At 36.0% G+C, this 15,677-nt stretch overlaps 1 protein-coding gene across 1 annotated transcript in view; it reads left to right on the top strand.

The window, feature by feature from the left end:
* The first annotated feature begins 4,231 nt into the window (after positions 1-4,231).
* LOC111424054 (uncharacterized) overlaps positions 4,232-15,677 on the top strand; it is a 41,072-nt gene continuing 29,626 nt past the window's right edge. Inside the window, exon 1 of the mRNA XM_071194717.1 lies at positions 4,232-4,722. The gene's annotated coding sequence lies outside the window, so the exon portion shown is untranslated. The remainder of the gene's footprint in view (positions 4,723-15,677) is intronic.

Raw genomic sequence — 15,677 nt, 5'->3', positions numbered from 1 at the left:
TGTTTTTGCAAAGGTCACTTTGGCGCTTTTTGAATAATTAGCGTGCATTGTCGGCTTTCAGATGCATGGATAAAAAATTTTTCAGTCGAAAATGACATACAGTGTATAGCAAAAAAGAAAAAGTTAGGACCGATTCAATAGAGATGGAACCCTGTATGTATGTAGCGCTATCCATCAGTAATCACAAAACTAAGATCATATTTGAATGTAGCATGATAAAAAACCCCTGTATACCACATTTTATCCATTTTTTGCGTCTCTGGCTAAAGATATTCAAAAAAAAACCCCAAAAAAAATTAAATTCAACACCCCGTATCTTTTAACCGTAGGCCTTGCGGACCCATGTTCATAGGAACTTTTTTTCTTATTTTAGTGTCCTCTATTGTGTGGCACTATGCAATGTACTTTTTTCTATGTCACCCTGTATACATCTCAACTTTTCCGGAATATAACTGGTAATTACCATTTATATGCAGATGACTCTCAAATATATCATACTTTCAGTCCCAACGATATTTCAAGCGTGGTTGGCATGGTCAATGATGACCTACGTATAATTACGGATAGGGCCTTAAGCATTGTTTAAACCTTAATCCTAGCAAATCTCAAATTTTGTTGTTCGGGCGTAGTGGCAGGAGAGAGGCTATTGCAAATAACCTCCATGGTAAAATCTCCATTAACAGTACAGTGCTCCAGATGGGATCTGAGGCTAAGAGTCTGGGAGTGGTGCTTGATCCTGCTCTGCGATTTGATGCTCACGTCAGCGGTCTGATTAGGAAGTCTGTGGGAGGACTCAAAGCGCAAAGCTCAAAGCTTTTAAAAAAGATGTTATGTGAAGCTTAATGTGAGCTTGACTGTAGCAACATCGAGGAGAGTTCAGTTAATTCAAAACTCATGTCTGCGATACATATATGGGGTTAGGAAGTACGATAGGATCTCACATACCTTCTCTATGGTTAACTGGTTGAACATGGCTAACAGGAGGCGACTACATACGGCTTGTTTAATACACAAACTGCTCTGCAGCGGAAGGCCATCTTACTTGCATAGCAGAAGTAGGCATCGCACGGACGTTCATAATGTGAACATTAGGAGGAAATCACTTCTTGTTATACCGAAACATAGGTTAACTCTATATACGCGATCATTTTCCTATACGGTTCAGCAGGTATATAATGACATTCCATCAGTATTTAAAAAATTAAGTGTATCATCATTTCAGCATTTATTTTTGTTTTTCTCGTGGTTCGATACGAAAACCAGGCACCGCGCCTGATATCGCACAATTTGGGCCCTTATTGTAACTTATATAGTTTAGTTTAGTTTAGTTTTGAATAGTTTTAAATTTGAACGATTTAATTTTGAATGTGATGTAGTTTTTGGATTAGTTTATTTTGGGTAATTTAATTTGATTTATTCTGTAATACATTAAGGGTCACCAATAAAAGCATTTATTATTATTATTATTATTCTAGAGTTGTTCTACATTGTTCTAGTTATTGTTCTAGAAAATCAAAATTATGGGATACATCATTACGAAGTTATAACTAAAAATAGGGTTGTCTGCCAAAATGTCTAGTTGATTGCTGTGACCATAGTTTTTCTATTTTCAATTCCATATTACAAATATATACTTATTATACCTAAAGCATCAGACCCATCAGCCTAACGTCATTTCTGCTGAAAACCCTTGAAAAAGTTCTGGAACGGTATATCCGTACGGTGCCATTGGTATCTGGTCCACTGAGTCGCCACCAGTATGCTTATCAAGCGGGAAAAATCAGCAGAATTGGCTCTACACAACTTAATTGGTAGAGTATCCAGGACGCTGCAGGATAAAGAAATCTTGGTTTGTGCGTTTCTGGATATGGAGGGAGCGTTCAACAACGCAATACCACAATCTCTTGAAAGAGCTGCTCTTGACGGGGGAGTGGAAGCAACTACAGCGGGTTGGATCCGCGATATGCTAGATAGTAGAATAGTTTCTACTTCACTCCACGGTGATACGATACGCTTCAGGCCGGGAGGTGGCTGCCCGCAGGGAGGGGTGTTATCTCCCCTGCTTTGGTCCCTCCTAGTTGACGATCTGATTGCGATAGTCGAAGCCGTTGGTGTGGAAATACAAGCTTATGCTGATGACATTGTCGTTATGGTCAAAGGAACCTGTTTGCCGAGGATATCTAAAGTCCTCCAGGTGACCCTAGATACCATTTGCGCTTGGTGTAAGGGAGAGAACCTCTCAATAAACCCGCAAAAGACAATTGTTGTGCCCTTCACCAGGAAGCGAAAGTTGGATGGACTAATCCGCCCAACTATCCAAGGTGAAGAAATTCCTTTCTCAAAGGAAGTCAAATATCTAGGAGTAATCCTAGACAAAACCCTGTCATGGAATGGACATTTGCAGGGAGTTTTGCACAAAGCTAGACTATCCTTGTGGACTTGTCGCAGTCTTTGTGGAAAAAATTGGGGTCTTATCCCTGAAAGACTGTACTGGCTCTATGTGACTGTGGTTAGACCTATGATCACATACGGAGCAGCAGCCTGGTATAGGAAAGACCGACAAACTTCAGCTATCAGTAACCTTTCACGAATTCAACGAGTAGCTGGATTGGCAATCTCTGGTGCGATAGGCACAACGCCAACTCTAGCAATGGAGGTTCTGCTTGGCCTATCTCCTCTGCATTTGCATATAGAGAAAGTGGCTAGAACAACCATTTACAGATTTAAGCAATATGCTCAAAACTGTTCCGACATGTCCTACCAATGGGCTGCGGAAGACATTATAAGCACTGATACTGTGCTATCAATGCCATCAGATTTGGCGGTATCACTATCAGTGATTAATGCTCGATACCAGATTGTACTGCCTGAGCGGCAGTCCTGGATCGAAAATGAAAATTCTCTGGTTCGGGCAGACATTTGCTTGTACACAGATGGATCAAAAACGCCTGAAGGGGTAGGAGCAGGAGTATACTGCCAGACACCTCGAATTAAGCAAGCCTACAGCCTGGGTACGTACTGTACTGTATTCCAGGCGGAAGTATTTGCTATTGACATGGGTGCTAAAATCCTTCTTGAAAGAGGGGTGAAGAACATGACAGTACGAATCTTCTCAGACAGTCAAGCCGCTCTCCAAGCGCTGCAAGCCGTGAAAACGGTGTCGGCTCTGGTTAATGATTGTAAGAGAACATTAAACACACTGAGTTGTGATAACAGAGTCTCTCTGATTTGGGACCCGGGTCACTCTGGTGTTGCTGGCAATGAAGCGGCAGATAAGCTAGCACGAGATGGCAGCGCTGAAACGTTTGTGGGACCGGAACCAGCAGTTGGTGTATCATTTGCGATGGCCAAATATAGGATTGGACTGTGGGCTGAAGAGAGACTTCGCCTACTGTGGACCAGTTCTCCTGGAATGAGACATGCTAAGGTGTTTATTAACATCGCCACTGTCAAACTCGGGAATATTTTAGGACTTGCCCGTAGTAGCATAAAAGTTCTAATGGGTGTTTTTACTGGGCACTGCCGATTAAAAGCACACCTCAACTTGTTGGGTTTAGCCGACGATGTTGAATGCCGACTATGTGCGGAGGAAGCAGAGACGGTTGAGCATGTTTTATGCCACTGCCCTGCCGTTAACCGTATCAGATTCTCGATTTTTGGGTCGCAGTTTATCTCCTCAAAAGAAGCATTGGACTGCACGGTGAAATTTGATAACGATATCTATCGGGGTACAATAGATCCTTAGGGTCGCGGTGCAAGGTTGGTTGGTCCGCCTACCCGATATGTATTCTATGTAATGTAATGTAATGTAATACCTAAAGCAATCTGGAACAGCTGCTATTTTCACTAGAACAACTCTATAAAGGACATTTTACTCTTTGAAAATTAAAATTTTTGGAAGTTTCACTCAATAATTCTTGCGTCAGCGGTTTTAAATTACACAATAAGAATTAAAACACATAGAACAATCTAAAATAACTCAAACTTTGCTGATTCAAATTGTTCTAGATGTGTTTTATGTTTAAACTAGGGAAAAAAGGTTTTTCTGGTTACACGGACATTAATTTTGCAAAATCATACTTAACAAGAAAAATAATAAATCAACAAATGTATAATCCAATTATTCGATCAGCAAACAAAAATACACTACTTGCATTATACATTATGTATTAAAAAGTAAATATCTGTAAAATCTCTATCTGTCTCTATTCTGTATTTTCAGCAGAAGCGGTGGCGATTTTGCAAGCATTGGAATACGTAAAACAAAACCAAATTGGAAACGTGTACATCATGAGTGACTCTAAGAGTGTGTTGGAAGCCCTATCACGGTATAAACATTATACAAGCCAACATTCTTTCGTGCAGAAAGTTTTGACGAAACTTAGAATTCAATTTTGTTGGATTAAAGGTCATGTAAACGAAATAGTGGATCATCCAGCGAAGGATGCGGTAGTGAGTGGTATACAGAATATGGGCAGAATATATGTGGAAGATCTAATTACCATGGTGAGACAAGAGGTGTTAGAAGCTGAGTGGGCCAAATATTGGGTCAACTGTTGGAGGACCAACCCAATATGCACGAATCCACCCGCATATATTTGAAGATTTTTGGTTCAAGAATGGACGAGTGACCAGATTTCTATACACCTCTATTGCGAAGTTGAAATTTGGCTTTATAGACTGGGTATTGTAGACTCTCCTGGATGTTCATGTGGTAATGAGGTAGGTGACATCAACTACCTGTTATTTAACTGCAATAGATACCATAGCCAAAGAGAGAGTTTTTTGCAAAATCTTCTAGATAGTGGCGTGCGACTACCGACATGCAATATTGAGTTGCTAAATTTAAATAGAAAAGATATTTATTATATTATCGGACGATTCCTCGCAAGCACTGGAATTAGATTCTAATCCTGTTCCTCTTTGATTAATACAATCCATTAAACATTAGACTACAGTGAGTTGAGAATTTGTTGAATTTATTCTGTGACTAATGGGCATAGGACCCAAAAAACTTAATAATAAAAAAAAGACCTGTCCGCGAACCACTGTCTGAAGACGCACGGCTAAACCCGAAACTTTCTAGTTTTAATTGTTATTCAGCGTTAGATTATTGTATATTTATATTGAACTTTTGGTTATAACGGAAACTCCCTTCCCCGTATTAATCCGTTTTATCGAAGTTATAAAGTACTTCAATACGCATGTTACATTTAGTGTCCACAATTGTCTGATGCAGTCATTAATGGACAATGGGGTGGTTTGAGGGCTTCATGCTTTAGCAGGTTTAGAGTGAGCTGGTAGCATTACGCGGCAAAGAGGTTTAGGGGGGGTGGTGATAGAAGAAGATAGATTGAGAGAGAGGGAATGACCGAGTACGTCCAAATCGAGAATTTCAGGCCTCTCGGTCATCACGCGATCCGCCACTTACCCCTAATGTCGCGTTGGCGATCCGATTTTACAATGTTGGCAACCGTCGCGTGCTGAAATAAAACGTTGCTGGCCTGGGACCCGCGCACATGAAAAACCGTTCGGCGACAAAGCGTACGTCGGAGATTAACTATGGAAATTTATGTTAATGACCCACTACCGATGTGAGTCACCGACGCCTCTTTAGAAAAAAATCTCTTCCATCGTATCTTTTAGATCACGTCACGAAATTTGAATTACCTATACGCGATAAGTAATTGTTTATTGAGTTACGTTGTTCCCGGAAATATTTGTTTATTCCGACAAGTTTGAATGAAACAGTACAAAGCCGTTACTTAAAGACGGATATAATAGAATTGAATTCTAGAATAGAGACGGGTGGAATTCGGAGAAATTGGGAATTGAATTCGCGGAACGTTCGGTTTAATAATTAAATCCCGTCGGACGCAGCCAGTTTTCTGCATTAAAAGCCGCACTACGACCGTTTCACATGAATAATCGACGAGCTAGGCTGACGATTATAAAGCAAAAATAACCACCGGTTATACAGCCACTTTATACAGGCAAAGTATTGCGCATAGCTTGGGGTTATAGCATCCCGGCAATTGCGTTTGTGTTTTCAATTATAGAGACGTTCTTTCGACCGCGTTGTTTTTATCTCTTTATTTTTATTCAGCATCGTTCCACTCAACATTAACAGCAGCATGTTCTACCATTGTACCACAGCTTTTCTTAGAATATATTTAGAAACTTAAATTGAATATATTTAAGATGATTTTTACATTTAATAATAAGTACATAGCTTTTAAGCAGTTTTATTAAAATGTTTTCCCTGTGAATAGGAAGGTACGTCTTGGCTAAGAAGATGTTATACAGGGTGTCTCAGCGAGACCGGTCATTAGACGTTTCTGTGGTTCTGGCCAAAATAAAAAATTGAGAATTCAGACTTAAGTATTATCAATTCTTCGTCTAAAATATTTTCAAATTTCTAGCACTTCCGGTTACACCGGAAGTCGCCACCTACTTTATTTTTTTAAATGGAACACCCTGTATATTTTTACATATTTGGATTTGTCTGTTTTGAAGGTTTATAAATAACTTTACTTTTTGCAATTTGATTCGGCCGTTCTCGAGTTATTCGATTTTTTCTAGAAAAATCTGCTCCAGCGGACATTTGTTCAAAAAATCTTAGAACACTCGATTTTTGAGATATCAATTTAGGATTCAGAACATGCTTAAACAACATGATGGAGTATATTTTGGTGCCAAGAACGGCTGTCTAGATCGTTTGGTCACTTTACTATGACACGTTAACTTTTCGAAATTTGGAACCACCATAATTTCATTTTTTTAAATGGCACCCCCCATATTTTATTACTTACAAGGGAAGTATCAGAACTGTCCCTCACCGATTTTGTTGAAATTTGGTACAACGATAGTATGGCCAAAAATAAGGTTTACGTATTTCTTTATACGTGCTAATAAAGCCCCTGGGGCGAGTTATAAGGGTTGGAAATCGGGGCGAAATATATATATTCGCTTATAGGCTGAAAACGAAAATAGCTATCGAAATGTGGTAAATGTAAACTGATATTCATTTTCAAAGAGCTTTCCATTGATATATCACACATATATCTGAGGGCTTTAGGGGGTAAACTACCCCTAGTTTTTTGGAATATTTTAAAAACTACCCTGTCGATTTTGGCGATATTATGTGTCCTTATAGTACGTTTAAAAATATTAATGACGTGTTTTTTCTTATTTGCCTCTGACCATCCCCTACAAAATTACGGGGTATGATAGATAACCCCTTTCCTTAAGAATAATGTGATAAACTGTTACACTTTTGTACAATATTTTGAAGAAAACCATAAATTAGTTGTAAATTAAGATTTACGCAGTAAAATAAACCCTATACGACATTAAGGGGTGGCTGGGGTTGGTACCCCTAACCACCCCAAAAATTAAATTTTTTTGCGAAAATTGTTTGTCGATTTTGGTGCAATTTACCACGATGATTTTTTTATACGTTAGGTAGTACTATTGTAAAAACTTACAAGGGTTAGAAGTTTGGGGTAGAAAATATACTTTCGCTAATAACTTTCATACTCCTACAGAAAAAGCTTTTTTATCCTTATTCTATTTAAATAACACAAAAGTTATATAATATATATTAATAATGAGTTAAAAAGCAACTGAAAAAAATGCTTAAGTATCACAAATTGTATTCTACATTGTTGGTTTAGTTTTTTTTTTAATTTATTTTTATTTAATTTATTTTAATCATTGTTTCTATCAGTTGTGTTAAATCTGAGGCTAATAAATACAATGTTCAAAGCAGATAACATATTCGTTTTGGCATCAAAGTCTGGTAAACTGACTTCTGCTCATATGAAAAATTGGCTACAAAATGTCTATTTCCCAAACACCGAACCCAAATCATTACTATTACTGGATTCTTGGAGTGACCACTACCCTGAAATTATTAGTGAAGTAACTCCATCGGATGTTAAGTTTAAATATTTGTCTATACCTGCAGGGACAACAGGTCAAATTCAACCCCTGGATGTATTTGGCTTTAGAATATGGAAAAATTTCATTAGAAGATTTTCTGATCAAGTTATTCTCTACCAGTACGATGTCAATTTGCATCAGCGAGATAATATTTTAAAATTGCAATCGACTGGATATACAGAGGAGAGACTAGAACAGTTTGAAAATCCCGTGGTGATTTGCTTTTTCAATGAAAAACCTACGTGCGATATCTGTGAAGATATAGTTGTTATAACTTGTGCTACACCATGCACAAGTTATAACAATCGTTGTGTTTAAAACAGTTTTTCCATGATTTTCATTATTGCCAACAATATATTGAATAAAAAAAGTAAAAAAAAAAAGAAATTAAATTAATAACGTAGAATACAATTTGTGATAGTCAACCATTCTTTTGTCAGTTACTTTTTAACTCATTATTAATAAATATTTATATAATTATCCTAACTTTTGTGTTATTTAAATAGAATAAGGATAAAAAAGAAGCTTTTTCTGTAGGAGTATGAAAGTTATTAGCGAAAATATATTTTCTACCCCAAACTTCTAACCCTTGTAAGTTCTTACAGTAGTACTACCTAACGTATAAAAAAATCATAGTAGGAAATTGAACCAAAATCGACAAACAATTTTCGCAAAAAAAATTAATTTTTGGGGTGGTTAGGGGTACCAACCCCAGCACCCCTTAATGTCGTATAGGGTTTATTTTACTGCGTAAATCTTAATTTACAACTAATTTATGGTTTTCTTCAAAATATTGTTCAAAACTGTAAAAGTTTATCACATTATTCTTAAGGAAATGGGTTATCTATCATACCCCGTAATTTTGCAGAGGATGGTCAGAGGCAAATAAGAAAAAACACGTCATTAATATTTTTAAACGTACTATAAGGACACATAATATCGACAAAATCGACAGGGTAGTTTTTAAAATATTCCAAAAAACTAGGGGTAGTTTACCCCCTGAAGCCCTCAGATATATGTAAACCAGATTTTCCAACAAAATATGAAGCAACAGGGGACGTTTTAAGTCATTTTATTTTTTCTCAATTCTTTTCAAAATCAAACTCGACTGGTTTCGATAAATTATGTGCCAGAACTTGAAGGAATACGAATATTGTAAGAAAAAGTCAATTACAATGAAATGATAAATTTCAAAACAGATTTAAATATATAAGAAATATGATTAAATGTAATAGTTATGCAACCAACCAGCTACGCTTCCTTTTATGTTACGGTATTTCAACCGCAATTTTTGTGCCAACGTTAATTTCTCTTCAATATTATGATGTACCTAGCTTGATATTAGTTTAATCGTTTTGATTTTCCAAGTAAGTTATTTTCGATGTTTTAAAATATCAGTGTTGCCTTATGTAATCGTGATCCATTAATACCTAGCCAATGATTTTGATGTTGGTTGCGTTCTTAAGATCATAAATAGAGAACTTGGTTTCTCGTGTCGCTCCTATTCGGGACGTGTTTGAAAAAGTTCTGGAAAATTGTCAAAACGGATATAGTGTAAGAACATACAATCGATGAAATCCCACCATGTTTCCGAGATTCCAACGGAACAAGTACGGCATAAAATGTATATTCTAAATGAACACTCACTTCAAGAAATCACTCGAAAGGAACTGTAAATGCGAAATGCGAAGGTGAAATATGACATCGACTACATCCTCGCTAATAGCAAAGTGATTTGCATGAATGTCAATATCTTCGTGCGATTTAATACTGGCGACCACAGGCTGGCAAGAGAAAAATCAGTATCAACACTAACCTAAAGAGTTAGCAAACTGGTAAAGAGTTATACATATCCAACTTCTGCAAAACTAGAGCAAAGGCAACGCGAATATTAGACAACCATCCAGACGAAGGTGCAATCAAGTTCTGAGAATCGATTCACCATGCTCTAACCTTGTCCAACATATTTACACCAAGTCAACACTACGTGTTAAATTGCTTGAGGACATGCTGACAAAGAAGATCCCGGTTGAGACAGGTGTTCACCCAAACTATTCACCTTGGCATTCAAGAAATCTATCTTAGGAGAAGAAAGGGATCAACATCGACTACACCTACCTAAATCATTTGTTATTCGCGGACATCATCATACTGATAAGCAGCGACCCAGCGGCGTTAAAGGATATCCTGGAGCAGCTCCATAAAATATCAGCAGAAGTGGGTGTAATGATGAATTTTCAAAAGACAAAGATCTTCAGTCTGGACGCTCCCCAGTTCTCGATCGAAAATCATATTATTTATTTATTGATATCGGGGAGCAACAACAGGACAAACCCAATAAAGTTGCTCCACATAATTATTATATACGAAAACCTTAAAGTAATATTTAATGTGATTACAAATAAGTTATTATCTTAAATTAGCATTATTAAATATTTAAATTACACATGATGTGCGCAGTCTTCACAGCCTCGCGGACCGCAAACTTAATATTTCCTGGGTTACTCGAAAAATGATCGCAACTCACCCGATCCGTGGTTCTTTCCATCCTCAGAATAGGTGAGTTACGATATGCGTTTGTTCGTCGAGTGGGCATATAAAAAAGGAAGTCGTACAGTAACTGACGAGGAGTAACATGAAAAGGCCAGATATGGCCTTTCAGGCCCTCAGATATCTGGCCCTCAGATATATCAATGGAAAGCTCTTTGAAAATGAATATCAGTTTACATTTACCACATTTCGATAGCTATTTTCGTTTTCAGCCTATAAGTGAATATATATATTTCGCCCCGATTTCCAACCCTTATAACTCGCCCCAGGGGCTTTATTAGCACGTATAAAAAAATACGTAAACCTTATTTTTGCCCATACTATCGCTGTACCAAATTTCAACAAAATCGGTGAGGGACAGTTCTGATACTTCCCTTGTTAGTCGTCTTCGGCGTCTCATTTTACATCTTTTATACTCTATATGTCCTATGCCTAACATTAATAGTTTGAGAAATAATTAGGGTTTTTTGAAAAATGCTCACATATCATATCGATATTAACCTAGTGTGCCATGGCAACGTCTAATGACCGGTCTAGCTGAGACACCCTGTATATAAGATAATTTCAGTTATACTTTTTGAGGGCAGAATTCATTGGCTAACTCGGCGGGAATGCCTAAGTTTCAAAAAAGAGTCTATCCATACCAAACATGTTGCTAGGCAGTAGCTGTGTTCAAAACTGCTTGAACTGCGATTGTATAATTCATAAGCTCATCTTAGCATAAGTAGCGTCTTGGTGGTCGCCTTGATAGTGATTTTCCATTTCTAGCGGTCTTGATCACTTTGTTGTGATCCATCCTCTCTCACTCATCTCACTACATCGATGATATCACACTCATTTTGAATAATACTGCTTTGTTTCTGTCATCTGTGCCCTTGTTTCTCCCGTATATGCCGTCATCAGCTTCACGCATGCCTTATATATTTTTGTTTTAGTCTACAATCAGTGGTTTCTCTCCTGTGCTTTTATGTACCAGCAATTCTAGTTGCCAAACAGGTTTCTTTTTTAAATATTTTCCTTTTAAAGGTCTAATATCTTTAGTAATATGACTACAATCATTTCTAATTAATATAAATTTCATCATAAATTCCTATAATTCTCTAATATCCACTGTATACATTTAACTTTATTAACTATAATACCAATTCACCCGCGAAAATTAACCTCCTATTCCTAATGAAACCAAACTGTGTGAGTAACTTGGTGCGTGAGTAACTCGTGTATATCCAATTCTATTTTGGCGGAAGGTTCGGTAATAGACTTTTGTTGGACCTACGTTCGTGTCGTAGATCTAATTAATTTACGACGTTTTAGGGTAAGCGCCTTGGGATCGTGACAAAAGATCCCAAAGCATTTTACACTGGTTCTAACAAAAAGAAAAAAAACCGATAAGATTACAAAGATCGATTTAGACTCTTATTTTTATTTTTTATAATGAAATTGATGATCGTTAACTTCTTGTTAACGAAATCTCAATTAAAGCGAACCAAAAAAAAAGAAAAAAGAAACGAATAAAGAGTACGATGGGATAAAAAGCCTCTGGGGGTAAATTCTCACGACCGCTCTAAACAGAATGATGACTAAAGGAAATTTACCTTCTGTTGAGAGTAAATCCCCGAAGATTTAGCTCGGGGCGTCGAAAGAACTTGATAACATTATCGGAAACAGATTAGATTCGGCAGCTTTTCAAAAAACGTTAGGCGTCAAATTGTAATCGCGCTTATTTATAAAAAAAATCGTAAAGAAAAGAAAAAAAAATGATGATAAGGAGAAACGCGAGAGTAACAAGTTGTAATCCATAAATTCGGTTGAATAGATAACTCCTTAAACGAGCGCGGGGGAAACAAATGTCTTGTTTCCGCTTCTTTATTTAAAAACTTCCGGCCCAGGCTTTATGAATTATGTTACGAGACTCGGAACAAGTTCAAGCCGACTTTTATATAAACAAAGTGCCCCCAACACCGTTTTTTTCCCTCACCCTGCTTCTTCATCTCAATGTGATAAATTCTGATTTTTCACCTAAAAAAAAATTTAAATAAAAAAAAAAATGTGAACGGAATAAAGCCATTAATTTTTTTTTTTCAAAATCCTCATCTGATAGTGTCGCGGGTAGCTCTCGTAAGCAAATTGCAAAAGGGTTATACGAATTCGCCCCCCATACAAAAGAAAGGTCCTTGGGTAGGATCGATGGGCGCGGTTCGAGGGCCCTTTGCATGCTTATCGGCGGCCTCTTATCGGGGCCACTTATCAGCTGAGCCGGTCATGTAGCGGTCACCCTAGAACCCATGTTTTATTACCTGCCATCGCGTTTACTAGTCACTGAGGAGGGGAACAAAAGACCTTTACCACTTCCCGAAACGACATATTTATGATTTCGGTCAAAAGCAAAATCATTTTATTTAAAACATCACAAGTTCGTTTATCATTTAAATTCAGCTGTCACGAAACAAACAGAAATTTTAGTTTTAATAGAATTCGTTAGATGGCGCTTATGTAATTACATTTAAACATTTATATTTGTATATACAGAGTGCCCATTATGTATGGAATATAGTATATATCTTGGTAGGTATCAACTTTATAAAAAAACATTTTATACAAAACTTGTTTAATATTTTATTTGCCATAATAAGACTGCATTTAATTGTTTTTAATTCAGAAAACAAATGAGTAACGAATAATAATTAAATTTTTTTAAATGGCAATGTATTCTTTCTTTAGGCTCATTTGATAGAGATTACTTTTCTCTTTACGATGGCGTAAAATTTTTGTATCCTTACATCAGAAAATTTTTGAGAAAAATGGAAAAATTGTTTATTAATAAAAATAATCAATAATGTTAATCTAGATATCCGAGATCGTCCAGTACTTCGAATTATTACTGTAAAATAAATTTACATACAAAATAAACGAAAAATTAGTGTACATCTCCAATAATTCGAGGTTCTTCGAGGTACTTGACTATCTCGGATATCTAGATAAATATCTAGATTAATGTTATTAGTTAAATTTTCTCAATAAACAATTTTTCAAAAATTTTCTGATATAAGGATATTAAAATTTTACGTCATCGTAAAGAGAAAAAAAATCTCTGTCAAATGAGCCTAACAAAAGGGTACATTGCCATTTAAAAAACTTCAAGTGTATTCGTTGCTCATTTGTTTTCTGAAATAAGAACAATTGAATGCTGTCTTATTATGGCAAATAAAATATTAAACAACTTTTGTATAAAATGTTTTTTTATAAAGTTGATACCTACCAAGATATACAGGGTGGTTCAGTTTTTAATCGGGAAACTTTACTAGGACGTAGTACTTGCCAAAATAACACAAGTTTTTTATATAAACATAGGGTCGCAACTCTTTTGTTTTCGAGCTATGAGCGATCAAAGTTGAGCTAAAAATTTACATTTTATTATTTATTTCGGCTATAAGTAAACCGAAGAATTTGAAATTTGGTATGTATTTACTACTGGTTAACATCTTGTTTTCTAGCATACCTTAAGCTTCCCTAGCGCCCTCTAAGGGGATGAAATTCACCACCCCCTTGGTTCTTTTTAGAAGAACTTTTTAACGCAATGCAATATTAACATAGAAAAATATGGGTTGTACAGCTCATTCTTTAGTGGTTCTTTTTTGTCTCTTTAGTTTTTCTCTTAAAATTGATAGTTTTTGCGTAAAAAAATAAAATATGTTACATTGCGCGGCAAAGCGCTACCTACAAATAAAAAACAAAATTTTAAGTTGGCTATGGAAGATGTAAACTTACCAGGATTTTGGGCTAACACAATAACACAAATTATTTACGATTTCATCTCTTGACTTGTTTTCTCATTAAAGTAATAAAAAATTTAATTAAATTTAAGTTAAAATAATCATTCAAAAGATAAGTAACATTTAATAATAAATTAAATAGTATACTAAAAAAATGGAAATTACAAGAGAAAAATGTTAAAAAACAAACAGAAAACTAATTAAGAATCAAAATGAAACAAATTTATCAAAAAAACTCATTACAAAAATAAACACAATTAATTTAAAAATTGTTCAAAATGCATGCCATTGTTATCAATGCATTTTTGGCATCTTGTAACAACAGAATTAACTGCTGCTAATATTTGAAACGGATTGTTCCTTAAAGTGTTAGCAGCGTCTTTTATTTTTCCCAACAGTTCTTCCCGAGTGTTTATTGGAGCGGCGTAAAATAGATTTTTCATATAGCCCCACACAAAAAAATCTAAAACGTTAAGATCAGGAGACCTTGGTGACCAGGCAACGGGACCTCGGTTTGCCTCTTGATAATTGACAGGACCTAGTCGTCCTATCCGTCTATGTCCATAACGTGCGTTACACCATGCACGTACGTTAGCGCTGTAATGCGATGGTGCCCCATCCATCTGAAGCCAATGTTGCTCCAGATCACCTAGAGGAACGTCCGATAAACATTCCGCCAAATCGTTTTGCAAAAAATTTAAAAACATCGTTGCGTTCAAACGAGGTGGCAAAAAATAAGGCCCACAGAGGTTATTATTAATGACACCCATCCACACATTAAAACTAAACTCTGTTTGGTAGGTTTTTGGACGTATTGCATGGGGATTTTCATGCTCCCAACTATGTAAGTTATGGTAATTTACGACACCCCTTCTTGTAAACGTGGCTTCATCTGTCCACAAAATCTTCTTACAAAAATTTTGGTCACGTTCAACAGACTGTACAAACCACCTACAGAAAGTTACTCTTTTAGGACCATCTTCAGGTCTTAAATTTTGTACAGGTTGAAAACGATAGGGTTTCCTGTGGTCCTTCTTCAGAGTTCGTAAAATTGTACTTCTTGAGACTCGTAAATTTTGAGCTTGAAGTAGTCTAGCAGCTATGCGACTGCTTAATGTGCTGTCATTATCAAAAAGGTTTAAAATTGCTCTTTGGTTTCTGTTATTTTGATTATTTCGTACTTGCTGGGTATTTAAACTTACTTTTATTACTTTGTGTGAAAATACTACAATTATTTAAATCTATCTAAAAAGTACATTTGCTTAAATAATTTATGATTATTATTATAAAATTTATTATCTTTTCACACTAATTCTAAGATAATTATAAAAAATATGTTTTAATTTTTATATTATAAATTAATACTTGCTTTTTTTTGTAAAATCATTTAAGTATAAGTAAATTTATATT

Source organism: Onthophagus taurus, chromosome 3, assembly GCF_036711975.1.
Source record: "Onthophagus taurus isolate NC chromosome 3, IU_Otau_3.0, whole genome shotgun sequence".
NCBI lineage: Eukaryota > Metazoa > Arthropoda > Insecta > Coleoptera > Scarabaeidae > Onthophagus > Onthophagus taurus.
The sequence above is the reverse complement of the archived record's forward strand: the minus strand, read 5'-3'. Positions and strand labels throughout refer to the sequence as shown.